Source organism: Sturnus vulgaris, chromosome 4 (assembly GCF_052056855.1).
Source record: "Sturnus vulgaris isolate bStuVul1 chromosome 4, bStuVul1.hap1, whole genome shotgun sequence".
Lineage (NCBI taxonomy): Eukaryota > Metazoa > Chordata > Aves > Passeriformes > Sturnidae > Sturnus > Sturnus vulgaris.
In genome coordinates this window covers 52,210,051-52,226,179 of record NC_142246.1, presented here as the reverse complement: position 1 = coordinate 52,226,179, position 16,129 = coordinate 52,210,051, and the positions used below count along the sequence as shown (strand labels likewise).

At 38.3% G+C, this 16,129-nt stretch overlaps 1 protein-coding gene across 2 annotated transcripts in view; it reads left to right on the top strand.

Annotated features, from left to right (window-relative positions):
- BMPR1B (bone morphogenetic protein receptor type 1B) overlaps nucleotides 1–16,129 on the top strand; it is a 142,156-nt gene that overhangs the window by 28,537 nt on the left and 97,490 nt on the right. Inside the window, exon 1 of one of the 2 annotated variants that reach the window (XM_088163965.1) lies at nucleotides 12,975–13,078. The exons of the other annotated variant lie outside the window; for it this stretch is intronic. The gene's annotated coding sequence lies outside the window, so the exon portion shown is untranslated. Of the gene's footprint in view, nucleotides 1–12,974; nucleotides 13,079–16,129 lie in introns of those variants that run through there. 2 annotated transcript variants of the gene reach the window in all.

The following is a 16,129-nucleotide window of genomic DNA, read 5'->3' as shown; positions in this document are numbered from 1 at the left end:
GGGTGACAAAAGTCACACACTGCTTCTTTAGTGTTGTGTCTGCAGGAGCTGTAACAGCATTGGGTGTTGCAGGGGTAATCTTGGGGCTTTTTGGCTGTTGTGGACAGTAGGGTGAACACTTTTTATCATGCAAATTCCCCATTAGTAACTGGAGCAGGAGCATAGACATAAAAATACATTAGTGGCCATGGCTGTATATCTTCACAACCATGGTGTGCTTGGGGTTGGATGTGGCTTATCTTGGGTTTTTTGAATGTCAAAAGTCAGCCTGCCCCTTTTTAAGTTGTTCTGGATCTTGAAATTCATTGTACAATTTCACCTTTAGGGAATGCATTTCCAGGGATGGTATAAAGCAGGATGCTTTCTTTCATGTCATGCTGCCTTGCTATTTATCTTGCTCTCATGCTCTGTTTGAGGAATCCCCATCAGAACTCAGTAACCAGATTGACACAAAAACTCTGCTTTCATAGGGAAAATGAGATTATGGCATAGTCAAAAAAAAAGTGTGAAAAAGTAAGTCTTTCAAGAAAAAAAAAAAAGGCTTGCATATGTACATGTAAAGGTAGCTTCATAAAAACAGGTGCATGCCTTGGTTGAAGGTAGTGCTTTGGAGGCCTTATGACATCTTTGGGTGGTTTGGTGATTTATCAGGGCGGAGAGCAGGCTGAGCATGATTTCTGACATTATTCCTAATGATTGTGTGGCAGTATGGGATGGCAGTATGGGAACTTAGCTTGTAACACATCAATTTTGAAGAAAATGTATTTTGGAAAGCTGTCTTGGATCTGGGAATGCTGTTATAGTCTGGGCCAGAATATAACAGAAAAATTATAACACAAAGACCCTTACATTAACATGCCAATACCTGATGCAGAGAGCACATATGTAGGTTATGAAGGGTTCAAGTCTAATCTCATGAGTTTATCTGATTCTGGTCAGGGATGTGGGGCTCCATTTCCCACACTGTACCTGAGCACTTCAGGCCTCTCCACCTGTGGCTATTTCTCTTTGTATGTATGCTGAGATGCTTATTGAACTGGGGACTCAGACCTGGATCTTCCATTTTGGAACTGACTCTTCTAATGTCTGGGCTATTGACTTATTCTGTATTTTGTGGTCTGTCTTAAGAAATAATAATTTCCATGTGAAAATTCTACAATTCAGAGCAGAGTATTGCATATTCTTTCTTTCCCTCCTTGATTTTTTAGGAAATCCTTTTGAAACATCTTGATTTCAAAAGACTGAAGAGTAAAACCTATGTTTGGGTTTGATTTTTTTGGTTTTTTTGGGGGGAGAGGTTGTTTGTTTTTGTTTGGTCTTTTTTGTTTGTTTTTTTTTTCTTGGGTTTGTTTGGTTGGAGAGTTTTTGTTTGTTTTTTAATATTCCTTTCCATTCAGAAATCATCTGGGGCAAACTCTTTCCTAGTAATAAACATGGAAGTATTTATTTCCATCTTCAAGCTGATATGCTCTGCACTGTGTTGTCCTTTTTTAAATATCTGTGTTCTCATGCAGAAATGGGAAAATTGGCATAAATTTACTTTTATGCCAGTATTGCCTCAGTTGTGATACTTTTCAGTGTCACTTCCATTTTTTTCATTACCATAGCTTGAAGATGATGACTTTGGGAGCTCTTCACATTTTGTAATAAACTTGAGAGCAAATTAAAAAAAAAAATCAGATATGCAAATATGCTTATGCAACCAAGGGAACTGTTTATGTTTTGGGAGTCAGTGCTCTTTCCCTCTTTAAGAGACTTCCTCTTTGGCGCCTATGTCTCACACAAGTGATTTTGCATTCTCTATTCCTTACCACCTTTAAATTTATGAATAGCCAGGTTATTTTCCTAATGTGAAAAACTTTCCTAATCAGAACTTTTGAACTCTGCCTGCAGGTGCCCTGTACAGCGATGTTACTGGCACACTGCCGTGAATTTTTAAAAACTGAGCCAGCATTGGAATTTAGTCCTTGGATGGGTAATGAGTATTGGAATTTTCAGTTTTATTTGTGTTTGCAAATCACTACCAAGTGTTGCTGCGTATTGAATTTCACCCATCACTGAGAAGAACCCGGTTAAAGTGGCTAAATCGACAATGTTATGTATGGATATCATGAGAGTATTTAACATCCAAGGGGAGCACAACTTAGCCTGAGGGCAGGTGCACATTCAATATCACATACATTTACAGAACACTGTATTTGTGGGCACTAACTCCCTTGATCACTGACCTTTATCTTTTTCCCTGCACAGAGGAAGTCCATTCTTATTTGAGCAAGACTTAGTTGCTTAACTGGTGCTCATTTAGGCAAACCAAAAATGCAGAGAATTATTGCTCGTTAATACTGGTTTAGAAACAGCATTTGCAGTGTGAACAGTCCTGTCAAGTTTATCCTAGTCTTTGACATAATGTGAGAGCACTTAAAACATAAGAAAACTCAAGTTTTCATGCCATTTAAATTTTTTTTTGTGTACTGCTGCTGCTTCTATTTTTTTAAGTTTTTAATATTTATGTGAAAAAATATAATGCCATTGCTAACACTTCTCTGTGATTCATAGTTAAGACTGCTGAATACTAGTAGTCCCAGACACATCTTGAAATCTGATCTATGTTGCCATTCTCGTATTATAGGAGTTACAAGTGCACAGAACCTCCTTTACTATACAGAAAGAAGGATTTGGGAAAAGAGCTGGAGCTTTAAATATGCTTTTTAGTCAGGATGATGTCTTTCATGTTGGAAAACAGAGGTAGACTTTAACATAAATAACCTCAACAAAATAACAGTGCTTCAGAGAGTGGCCATGAAGAGGATGGACCAAGTGACTACTGTGTTCTAAAGTACTAACTGAAAGTGTTCAGCCTGTTCCTGTGTCAAATTGGCACTCAAGGATGCATTTCTTGCAGCAGAGAACAAAATACTCTGATTTTTCTTTATCCTTGTGGCTTACATTGTTACTTGGCCCACAGGCTATATGTTTGAATTCTCTCACTTAAGGTCAGAATACCCCTTAAACTCTGCACTATGTGCCAGGGCACTGAAGTGGGACCATGGTTTCTATAAAAATTGAAATAAGCCAGTGAATCGTAGTTATTTACTGTATTTCATCCCACCTCAGAAAGCATAAGTATAAAGTGTGAGTTTTAATTAACAAGCACATTGTCCCAGTGCTTTGACTTGGAAAATTACATATCAGTACCTAGAGAGTTTAGCAGACCATTCATTTCTCCCTCCAAGCAATAAATAGTATCCTTCAACTTCCAGGAATGTTTTTCTGCTTACTTTTAGCAGCACAGGTATATATAAAGTATTAATGATGAAGGTAAAATAAATGAAGAGTGATAATTGAACAAAACTATGCCATTTGCAAAGCAAAACAAAAACCCCCGCTCTTTTCAACACTGCAACGCCTTCATTTCATCACTACAATGGCTCATGAGGACATCTACCAAGAGTTTTGCCTACTAACCTTGAAATGTATCTTTGTGTTTATTGTCAGGACCTTGCTGGCAAATTGAGCTTGACAATGAGATGGTGAAGGCAGGGGGAAGCAGGGTGACCTGGGACGAGCAGTTCTGCTAAAACCTTTCAAGGTCCGTAGAGTGCCTTTTCCTTCCCAACGAATCAAATTACCAACTGGGCAGCTCCTTCACTTAGGTAATCATTAACGTGGGACCCGTGAATTATGGAGCTTGTAACCCTTTCTCATGCTAATTAATTTTTTGTGTGTGCTAAAATGCTCTTTCTGCGGGTGCTGTGAGAGCCTTTAGCGGGGGCCGAGCGCACTGAGCCTGGTCTGGGCTGTCCCGGAGCTGGGCTGCTCTTTTGCCCGGAGCTCCGCTGCTTCCCGGGCTCGGAGGAAACCAATTCTGCCATCTCCTGCTCCTGGCCAGCGATCCCGGGAGCAGCCCGTGGTGGATGCAGCTCATTTCAACCCCATCAGCTGCCCCGGGGTCCTGGTACCTGCAGAGGTGAGCGTGCGAGGTGAGATTCTAAGCTGTGCCCTTCACTTGGGATGATTTTCACTCAGAAATAACTCCTTCCTCCTTGTCTTGTAAGTCTGATGCATGTGTAGTGTTGTAGTTCTGGTTGCTTTAGTAGCTCTGTGGCCTTCAGCTATCTTGTGCCATTAAGAGTGAGGCCAGCTTAAATTCCAGCTGAAGTTGGTCTCCATTCCTTCTTCGCACTGCTTGTCTCTTCCACACACACTCTTCCTTGTGCACAAGGTCACCATGGGTTTGAGAGTCGCTTTTACATCATGTTTACTCAGCATAATAGAATGAATTTGAAAGGGTTATTTTTGCATGTATGGTATAAGGAGTTTGCTTTATTTTATACCAGTTAGAAAAAAAAGATGTTTCTTATTTCCTTATAGTAGCATAGGCATTAAATGGCAGGTGCTGACTTAGTATCTGAAGCCGCTGAAAGCAGCTGTGCATCTTTGACATGGCAAAGAGTTTTTCTGGAGCCCTTTTCAACATTTTGAGGTAAGGAGGTCTCATACCGGCTTGATGTGACTGGAAAAGGATTCTATTTCAAATGCAGACACTTCCCAGTTTTTAACAAGTCCAGCTAGGATGGTGTGCAACAGGGGATTTGTTTGTAAAGTACATATATGGTCAGAAAATAACTCTGTACAAATGCTGTCATCTTTCTTCAGAAATCCAAAATCTGTCTTCCAAAATACTTCTGCTTTCCATAGTGCAAAAATAAATGGTGATGACTTTATACTTTTATCTGCTCCATAGCGGTATGAGAAAATGAGTTGGATTTTAGTCTGATTTGTTGATTGTCAACAACAGTGTTAATTGCTTTCTAATGTGAGCCAGAGAGCATGCAGCATGACTTCAGGTGTGATTTGTAAAGCAGGGTATTGGAAGAACAACTTTTTGTTCTTCTATTTGGTTTAAACTTGTAGATTAAGAAAATGTACTTTGTAAGACAGTGATTTTTCATTGCATCCTTTCAGTCGAGCCACTTCTCATCCTATACTTGCACTACCAGGTCTTACTTCTCTCATGGAGTCTCTCTGGCAGTTAGCAGCATCCTTACTTTTTCTACCCTCAGAGCCCTTTAGAATAAAGTAATATCTGACACTTAAATAGCAGTTTGCAGCCTGAGAAGATTTTGAAAGTCTGCATTAATGCCTCTTTCCTGAGGCAAACAGCAAACGTGCATGTTTTGAAGATGAAAGCTAAGACTACGCTAAGTAACTTACTCGAAGCATGGAAGTAATTGGTACATTTAATATCAAGAGTAAGTGACTTGAGCATGTAATTAACTTTCAGCTCGAAGGATATGAATGATTGGCACTTAATTATGAGAAGGAAACATGAGCTGGAGTGTCATTACCCCACCTGCACTGAGTCAGTACTTTGTAAAACATGCTGGGGAGGAGGGAATAACTCTTGGTCCTGAGGCTGGGATGCACATCTAGGAGATGTCTCAATAATGTAACATTGAAATAAGCACTATTTGCCATGAGCCATCTGCCTAGCTCTCTTGCTCTAATGAAATAAAAATTACTCTCTCTTTTCAGTGCAGGTTTTCCATGAAATGCAGGGCATGATGTAAGTGACAGAAAGGTTTGCTTTTAGCAGAGAGTCCACTTAAGTCATCTGTAAAACTAACAGCAAGACAGCAAATCAAGGGATGAGCACTCTGATGCAGTTCAGTGTGAATAAGCCACTGAAACCCTTTGTTGATTTCCATGAGCAGTAGTTTAATGGTTCAAAATGACAAAAGACATATCATGTCTTTGGTCTTTTAAACAGTCTTTTTCTTATCCAAGGTAGTTAGAAAGATGGTTAAAAAAAATAAACTCTGTTTTCTTTTAAAATGATGAATTAATTGAGAATGCAATTTAAATCAGGCTTGACAGCAAATCATAATATCGACATAATTTTGAGAACCTTCTCTAAATGATGATGATGGGTGTGAATAATGCAGTTCATTAATGGCAAAAAAGGGGGAGATTTCAGCATTAGGTAAATTTGTTAAACCGTGTTTGGTGTTTGTCTACAAACTATTGTTAACCTGTATGCTCAGCTAGAGAATACTGTATGCATAGTCATAGTGTATTGAAAAAACTCAACATGCAAACGTGAGAGCTGTTTTATGCCTCCTTCTAAGCTGAAGCAAGCCACAGTGAAAATATATAAATACTAGATATCTTCGCAAAGGAAAAGAAAAAAATTGTAGTGAGACTAATCAAGTTAGTTAATCTAAATAATAATGATTGTCAATATCAGTGAAAGCTCATGCTTATTAAAAGTAAATAAATACATTCAGGTACCTGCTGTGTGAAAATATTACCTGGTGAATTCTCTCACAGTTATAGTTCTCTTTGTCAGGGGGAGAGTCTACTCCATAGGAAAGGAGATATTATAGAAACCACGTTGTTTGGGGGATTTTGGTGGCATTGGTCATGGTCTGTTTTTCAGAAGTTTCACATTTCATATTTTTAGCCTTCTAATTTAATAAAAAAAGTCCTCTACATTGTCTGCCTTTAGATTGTAGGTCTATCTGATCGTGTTGGCTGTTTTCTGGTCTTACTCTATTACTTTCTTGAAAAGTGACTTTTGCTTACACTTGCTTTTAATACCTAAATACTTGTTTACAGTCTGTATAATTTTACAAATTTCTAATTGCTTCCTCACTGTTCCTTTCAGGGTTTTTTTTTTTTTAATTTAATTTTATACTATATGCCACAAAGGCTTTGGTTCTCATTGAAAAGCAAAACAAAACCAAAAAATTACTAACAAAAAAATAAATTATACCCAGATGAATAGCACTACAATGGAAAACAGTAACACCACCCAACCAACCCCCCAAATAAACATTGCTCATAATATGTACTTTAAATCTTTCTGTTCTTGAGATGATGTGCCATCTAAGTAGGAACAAATAATATCCATTTCTTTTGTCAAGATAGATCTGGATGAGTTAAAAAATTCACTTTACGTGGGACTTTATAAGTTAAACTTTTTGGTTCACTTTCTTTGTTAGGATACCTATACTAGAATGTTGTTAACAAATTGATACTTCATCAGTGTACGACATGGATATATACATTCAAAGCATTTCTAAATGTTTCAAGCTGGACTCTGATATACAGCAGAAATGTCTTCCCTCTCTCCCTCCTTTGCCAAAAAATTACTCCCTCCTTCTAAAAAAAGTGCTAACAAGCAGACTTCAGCTATCAGAATCCCTGAGGGACCAAGCAAGCCATTTTGCTTTATAAAGTCCAGCAAGGAAAATGATGTGCATTTTCGCAGTCTTTCTGCAGCAAAAGAAGAGTACTAAAATCAGTGCACTGCGCTTCAGTCACAGGTTTTGTTGAACACCTTTATAAAATGCAAATCTACAAAGTCCTGGACGTGGGCTCTTTGTTCCCTGTCACTGTAACTTCTGCTGTCAACAGGGCTGACAAATTCTCTCTACATTCTTTCAAGGTACTAACCTTACATACCCAATGCCAGAAATGCTTCTTGCCTCTTTCACCTAGGCTGGTTGTTACCATTTTTTGCTGTATTGTAGATACTCTTTCTCTTAATGAAAAACATTTTAAAGGTGTTTATTTTTCATTCAGGAGAGCTTTGTTTGTGAGCTAGATGTGTTTTGTACATGATCTTTTTTTGTACAGGATGTTAGTCTTCTGTCTCGGAATAAATAGAGAGGTGGATAAGTAAATAAAGGTATTTCAGTGGCTCAAACTATATTACTAAATCTTAAATGTATATGCTCTACCAGATTTCATACTGAATAACAGGCTTCCTCCTACTCTGCTTATTATCCTTAATTGTCCTAAGCTGATAGTTCTGTCCTGTAACTTCGGAAGCTGTGTGGCTGTTTGGTTCTTGACTCAAATTGAAGGTAAATTCCATCTTGCCACTTCTGTTACGCTCAGGTCTCATCCTAACCAAGAGTTAAAATTATCTGCAGATGATCCCCTGTACTGATATATTCCTTAATATGGTATAGTTTCATTATCTACACTATCAGGTTGTGTTAGCTACAATTAAAGCTGTAAATTATACACTTCTCTGTCATCACTCGTTTCTCAGTGGTAAGTTACCAAGATGTTTGCATTGATACAGTTAACAGTTTACAGCCATTCTTTCTTTTGGAAGGTTCCAGTTATAATCATCTCCAGGCTCCAATTTGTGCCATACATGGCCATCTATTTGGGTTTTTGTACCCATTCCAAATACCTGGGTCCTATTACTCCCATTTGGTTCCCATTGAACTGACTTCCCGTCTGTATTATGGAATTTATTTTAATTTTTGAACATTTCACATAAATGGTCTTATATGGTCTGTACCTGCAAAAAAAAATAAAATTGCTACCCCATGTTCTAAAAGTATAATTTAATTTCTGCTTATTCTTACTTATTCATTGTAATATCAGTCTATAGGAAGACAGTATCAAAGTATAAGAATGCCTCTTGACAGAGTTTCTCCACAGAGTAAGTAATGTTTTTAAACTAGCAGTTTTTAAAATCCCTGTGACTGTTTTTACAGAGTAATAGAAAAACACTGCAAGAGATATCCCAGGGTCATCTGGCTGTATCCCAAGGCAGGATCCTTATATAGTTAGGCCACTCTAGAGAGACAGTTTTCTGACATTTTTTGACGTTTCTACCCATTTAAGTGGGTATTCTGTCAACTTTACTGGTGTCTCTAGACTACATGATATACAACAAGAGTTTTGTTATGTAGTGATGCCTGATGCTGAGGCTGAATTTGCTATTCTCTTTCTCACTGAGAATTTATGGGATGCTTTTTCATTTCCTTAAGCTTTTATTTTCATTTTCGAAGCATATGTATATGTTTATATGTGTACATATATGGATATAAAATATATTAGAGCATCTTTCATAGCTTAGGTGTTTACATCATACTGCCCTCAGAGTGAAGGAGATTATTGGCAGGTAGACAGGCACAGCTTTTTCCTTGTAAGCAAGTATAATGATGGTGCTATGCTAAAACATGTAAAGTGCCTTAGACCTTTCTACATGAATGCATAAAGACAGAGGAGGATTTGGACGAGAGAGTAAAGTTCTTTTTCTTTCTAATGAATTAGAATTTTTTATTACGTTTTGGTCCTGCAGGTGAACAGAATCTACCTCCCCTGGCAAAGCAGGAGGTAAACAGCATTAGTGAGCAAGATCCTCGTTTCTCCTTTGCCCTCTGCCCCAGCCTCACTGGTATTTTCTTCCCCTGATGCCAGAACCTACACATCAGATGCATTAAATAATCTGTGCACAGACCATCCAGTCCAAATTGGGGATTTTGTATTGCAGTCGTGGATGTCTTTTCCAGGTTCTTGATCACTGATACAGGAAAATCCACTCATGAATGTGCAGTTACAGCACCCCAACAGAAAGAGGGCCAAAAATCTTACTCCGTGCCAGCTGCCCTGCCATTCCAAACAGCAATACCAAATGGCTCTATACCTATCTCAGAACGTCGTGGAGGGGATACACAGTGACTGAGAAACTCCAGTACTTTTTGCTGGGTAAGAAAGCAGCTGAGAGCCAGAAGGGGGTTCATTTCCACAGTCATGCTGTCTAGAGGCAAGTCTTTAGGCTGTTGCCATATATTTCTTTCTATTATGTGCCTGTTGGGGTTAAGAAAGCAGAGAAAAAAATATAGGTCTTGCCTTCCTTAATCTGAAAAGGCTTATATGTGGAAAGCTATGCCATAAATTCTAGAATTCTGTGAATTTTTAACTTGGTTGGAAGGTGAAAAGACAAAGGCACAGCTGAAAATGCTAGCTGATTAGTCTTGTGTATAAAATCCATTTAAGGGGCAATAGCAAACTTCTGTATAAAAATTAATTAGAACATAGCACAGTCAGTTGAGATCAAAGAGCGTACATTTATTGTGAAATATATGGTTGCTGGAGACAATTCATTTTTAATTTATTAGATTCCATAAATTGTTTTCTGATAGGTTAGGAACAGAGATCTATCAAGCTTATTCACATAATGCTGGCTCTGGCAACTAGCTAAGTGAATTATTGTCTTGAAGTATATGCTTACCCTTTAATGGTAGTAGACACAGCAATGAAACTACATGGAAGTAGTGCTAGTGTGTTTGCAGGATTACAAAAGCACTTCTACCATAGTAGAACAAGTTGATACTAGCAAAATAAAAGCCCCATGCTTTTCCTGTAAGGAGTGACAGAGAAAGTGTTGCATTCATCTTTTGCTGGTGCAATATCTGGCATTTTTTAAGAGATGAATATTTGAAAAGATGGAACCTGAGGTGGCTACATCCAAGGTGCTTTCAGGTTCTTGAAATGTGGATATGAATTTGTGGTGGAATTCCTCTGTGCTGCTGTCTTCTACATTGTCCTTTGTTTTTTGCCAGGGACAGAACCAATCTATCCCATTCAGAGTATGACCACCCTTTCACCCACCTGGTTTAACTTTGCCTTCAGATTGCTCACATGGATAGAATTTGTCCTCATTCTGCTGCTCCAGCAGCTGCCCCTGATAAGGGAGACCCATAAGGCCTTGGTTATCTCTTGCTTTGTAGTTCTGTTTCATAAACTACTGGAAAAATGTGCAAAACTCGGGTTTTTTGCTCACCTCTTTCCTTATTTATTTTTGCTTTCATCCACAATATGATACATGCTGTGTTGAAGTCAAGGACGTTGTAAAAATTGCAGTGTATATAGAATTAAAACTTTGGTGTCTGTCTAATCAGCTTATAGTCACAGAGACTGTAGAAGTATGGGAATGATGAAAGGAAGGTGAGCAGTATTCTCAGGTTTGCAAACCCTTGACTTAACTGCACATTACACCTGCTGTCCTTGCTGTGTAACTAGAATTTTTAGTTTGACCTGTGCTCATTTTATCCCAGTGCAAGTTTGGATTCCTAAAAAATAATTATGCTCTGTGGAAACCAATATATTTTTATATATTACATTTAAAAAACAAGCTTCATGGTTTTGGATTTTTTCCCTTTTTTTTCATCCTGTTGTAGTTAATTTTCAAGTACAACTCTTTATGAATTTCAGAGGTGGTCTGATAAATCAGAAGAAGATATTTTGGATTCAGAAGAATCTTAAAACATCTGCTATGCAAAGAGACCTGATGGCAGAAGGATGGGGAGTGCTTACATATTCTCAGAATTGCATTTGAGTATCTAGTACAGGACATATACCAAACTCTTCAGGAAAGCAACAGGATATTTTTGTTTTCATATTGTTTTGATATCTTGGTTCTTCCTTATGTTGTCAAAATATCTGCTGGCAATTTAAATATAATATGCTCGCTCCCCTCTCTTTAATTTACAGAAGGAGTGAGACTCTCAAAAAGCAATTGTATTTTGTGTATGTCCAAATGTGCATGTCTAAATCCTGTGGAAGATTGAACGGCATCAGACCATTATTTTCTGAAAAAATAAGCTATTGTAAATCAGCAGGCATGAAGCCAAGTTATAATAGAATAATTTATTATAATTTGATGTAGATGGTGGATAGAATGGATAGATTGTAATTGAAGCTAAGTGAATAATTCCAGTAAATAATTTCTTCAATGAATTTATCCTGTTTTCCTGCTCAGAGATTGTTTTTCCTCCCCCCTTTTCCTTCCCTCCTTACATTTTATAGCTCCTGGGAGGTTTTTTTGTCTAACCAGAGGGATGAGGGCTCTCAGTTTCATTATGTGCTGGGCTGTGCTGGCCACTTCACACCTCTGCATCCCCAGGTGTGCACGGCTGGAACCCCAGACTTGAGGCAGTCTGGTGAGGCTCTGTGTGAGACATGCCCATCATGGCAACAAGGCTTCCAGAGATGTGGCCATTCCTTCTGGGCTGGAATTAGTTATGTCATGGGCTTTGAGCTTTACAGATGGGTGTAAACTCCTCAGCAAAGACCTGCTCAAGATAGATGACAAGGGGCTTTCTAGAACATGGCAGTCATGTTTCACTTGGGTTGTTGACATCTTCAGTTTGTGTGTAGTGGGGCAAAGGTTTGGGTTTGGTTTTCCAGGGCTTCCAGAAGAGACTAGAAATGTTTGTGCCGTAAAAATTCCAAGAAAATGTCTCCAGTCCAAGGAGTTTGTTTATTGAGCAGGAGCTGTGCTTCCAAAGCCTTGTGTGGTTTTATTGCTGTTACTGTATGTGCTTTCATCCTGCTGGTTGATCAGGCTGGCCAGCATGCTGTGTCCTTATCCGGTCTCATTCTGCCCTTTGTTCTAGGTTATTTTCTAGCTTTTAAAACAGTGTTCCTGGCGTTTTGAGTTTTTTAAGCTTTGTCTTTCCTCAACAACCCATCCCTTCTTTGTCAGGAATCTGGACAATTACTAGATGCATACATATTCAATAGAATAATTTTTTATTGGTTCCCTCAAGAACCCAAGCTAAGTCCTCTGCCTTTTATTTAACATTATAAGCAGAGTTTTGTAACATTTCCTCTCCTTATTACTTTGAGTAGTAAAAGAGTTTCATGTCACAAGGACTAACGTGCCTAATTGATACTTGAACTAGCACTGACAAACAAATTGAACTATGGACATCTCAGACCTATTCTTATTCCTGACGGGTTGCAAACTTAAGTAGGCATCACTTTATCAGGACCATGATGATCACAGATTGCTTAGTGCTCATGTAAATAAAACATCAACTGAGACAAAATTCGGCAAAGACCGTGAACTTGTGATGTTTGATTTCAGAGCTCTGACCCACCAGACTGGGATATAGAAATTAAATGTAGCAGAACCTATGTATAGTGGGGAGCATGCCCTACTGTAGTTTGTGGATTTACCAAGTTAATCCTCCCAGTTACTAGGTCTGAAGATTTTAGTATTATCATTCTGTTCTATGTGTTATCTCTTTGCCCATCTTGTTTATGTTTATCATGTTTTAACACAAAAATCCCCTAGACCACAGAATCTGCCCTTCCATGACCTGTCTTACTTTCTCCCATAGCTCTAAGACACCACCTGTACCTGTGGAAAAAGGCTTTAGTCCTACACTGCATCCTCAGCGCAGGTTTGGAGTGATTTCACACAAGGTCGTCCACCTTCTCTGTGCTGCTGTTTGTCATTGACCAAAACATCAAGTAGCAGGTTTGATTTCTTAAGGAGGCTTTTATTTTTCTTTTGACAAAAGTGGAATTGTTTGGTTTTGTACAGATAATCTATATATTCTTCAAAGTGACACTATTCCTCTAAAACAACTTCAAAACATTTGACTTTGATTTTAAATTGTAAAGGCAAATTATTTTAATGATAGAATGTATGAACAATAGTTTAATCTGTTCAGCAGTCTGGTGTATTTTTTAATAGATCTCTATATTAATATTGGAGCAAAGACAGTAATTTCTGGGGCTTTTACAGCTGTGAAAACATGCCTATTGCAAAAAGAGACTAAACTGTACCAAAGGGTGCACTGTGCCAGCAATATTTAATACTTCATTGTAGGTCCGCTGTTTTAAACATCTGTCCCTCATTTAGTGTATTTTTAATGCAGAATTTTTAGTGTGGGCAAAAATGTAACTTTTTTGTAGTAAAATGCTTTCTCTGCTACTAAGAAAAAAGCAACTTAGGATTCTATGAGAAAAAGTATTTTCAATGATTTATAGGATATGGGTCATTTGCCTTCAACTTCCATAAAACAGTAAGTCATTTTTATTGAAATGAACAGATTTCTAAAAAACACAAATGTGGTTGATAAAGGAAGTTTCCATGAAGGAAATATGGAAGCTGGAAAGGGAAAATTACCCTGTATCCCCTGTACTCTGCTGCACATTATGCGTAAAAAGGAAATAATTGAGTTACGCAGGCTGAGGCAGGTAAAAAGGAAGAAATAGGAAATGAGTTGTGTGTGAAAGATACTGAGGTTATGGCCATGGCCACCAGATGTGGGTGTCAGTGTTCTGCAGGCATCGTAATGTTCAGGTTGGAAGAGACTTGGGGAAGTCATCTGATCCCAATCCCATCTTCAGATGATGTGAGATGAGGATGTTGGAAAGATGTATTGGGGTCTTGCTACGAGTGGATAGCCCATCAGCTTGTGAAAGGACTTGCCACGCTGAGGCTGCACCTCAAATCTTCTGTCTGGTTTTGGCTCCCTCATGACAAGAAGGACACTGAGGGGCTGGAGCGTGTCCAGAGGAGGGCAGTGGAGCTGGGAAGGGTCTGGGGCATAAGTCTTGTGAGGAGCAGCTGAGGGAGCTGGGGGTGTTGGCTTGGAGAAGAGGAGATTCAGGGGACATCTTGTTGCTGTCCACAGCTACCTGACAGGAGGCTGTACCCAGGTGGGGGTCAGACTCTTCTCCCAGGTGACAAGTGATAGGACAAGAGGACACGGCTTCAAGCTGTGACAGGAGAGGTGCAGATGGGATATGAAGAATTTCTTCAGTGAAAGGGTGGTCAAGCACTGAAACAGGCTGCCCAGGGAAGTGGTAGAATATACATCCCTGAAAGCGTTCAACAATGTATTGATATGTTGCTTAGGGACATAGTTCAGTGGTGGCCTTGGCAGTGCTGGGTTAATGGCTGGACTCAATGATCTTAGAAGTCTTTTCCAAACTTAATGACTGGCTACGGAAGAGAGCAACCTGTACAGTGTAATTCTTCTACACTAGTGTAATTTTCACTATCATTTTCTGGAAGAAGACTTAACTGAGTGAATCTTCACAGTTTTTAATGCATACAAAAATAAGAATATCCTTGTCCTTATATTACCTTAAACAAGTCCACACAAAAGCAGAAGAAAGCACAGTGGCTATCGTACTAAATTAAATTTCCAAATACAGGGCAAGTGCCCATGCTCATCCCATTTAAATATTTATCAGAAATACATCTTAGATTAATTCCTCCCTTTCGCAGGTATGAGACCACCCAACTTATTTTTGAAAAGGACTTACATTTTCATCTCTAACAGCACAAAAAAGGTCTATGGTTTGTTTATTTATTTGTCCTGTAGTAATGATACTTGGACACCAATCAGCTTGTTCAGATGACACAATCCTAGATCAGCATGCTGGAATTAGTTGGTGGATGGGGATGTTTTATCCTGCAAGGTAGTAAAACAAACATTAGATTTACAAAACAAACACTTTGATTTGTAAAAGGAATAGTTCAGGAAGGGAAATCTGCATTAGGATTTGAGTTTAATGGTGAGACTCAATGACATCTTAGATGCTAGGAAAAGTGTTACGTGTCTTGTGTGGGAAGAGCATTTGAAATTATATTAACAGATACGTTTAATACAGCTTCCATTTGTTCGTGTCTTATATCTCAGTATAATTAATTTATGAGGATTTACACACTGTCTCTTTTCAAAGAATCCCTTCACATAAAAGAAAATAATTTGGCTCGTATTAACTTTGCCTCAGCTATACCTTCCTTTACCCACTTTGTACAGGTGTATTACTACCTTGGAAAATGGACTAAGGAATAGGCTGAGCTGGGTACCTTCAGAAAACAGAAAAATGCTCTTCTTTACCCAGGAAATGCTTCTTGGTTGTTGTGTGTGGTCTTGTTGCACTGGCAGGTTTTTTCAACAAAATATAACAGGACATGAAAAAAAATCTTTCTGATTTTATATACAGACACTAAATATGTCATTTTTTTTTTTTTAACATGTCTTCCATTTGTACAAGTACATGAGGTCAATGTGAACTATAGGAATTAAACATCTTTTATGTTTTGGGTTTGTCTTTTAAGCAGATCTGTTCTTGTAGTTTTCAGTGATGTGGTATGTGGATTAGAATTTAAAATGTTTTAAAATCAGTACAAAAAGGGTGGATGAACCCTCAGCCCAGTGTAAATTCAGTGTTTTTCTGTTGTTTTTAAGTGTCAGAGCTACAATTAAACCCCACTCCCTGTTTCTGTGCTATTTTTTCTATCAGTTAGGCAGAAACTGTATTGACTCAGTGGGGAAAAACAATCTCAGAAGTTTGGGTTTTACTGTCAACATTGTTCAATACTCCTGTAAATAAATATGAGAACAGGGTGCTACAAGCATAGACTGATGCACCTGTAGTGCAAGTGGATTTGAATTAATCACTCTACTGATACTGCATGATAGATAATTATACTTCCATATCTATCCTGAGAACTGCAAAACAAAGTCCAAATACTTCAATAATGCAAACTGCGAAATACAAGTTT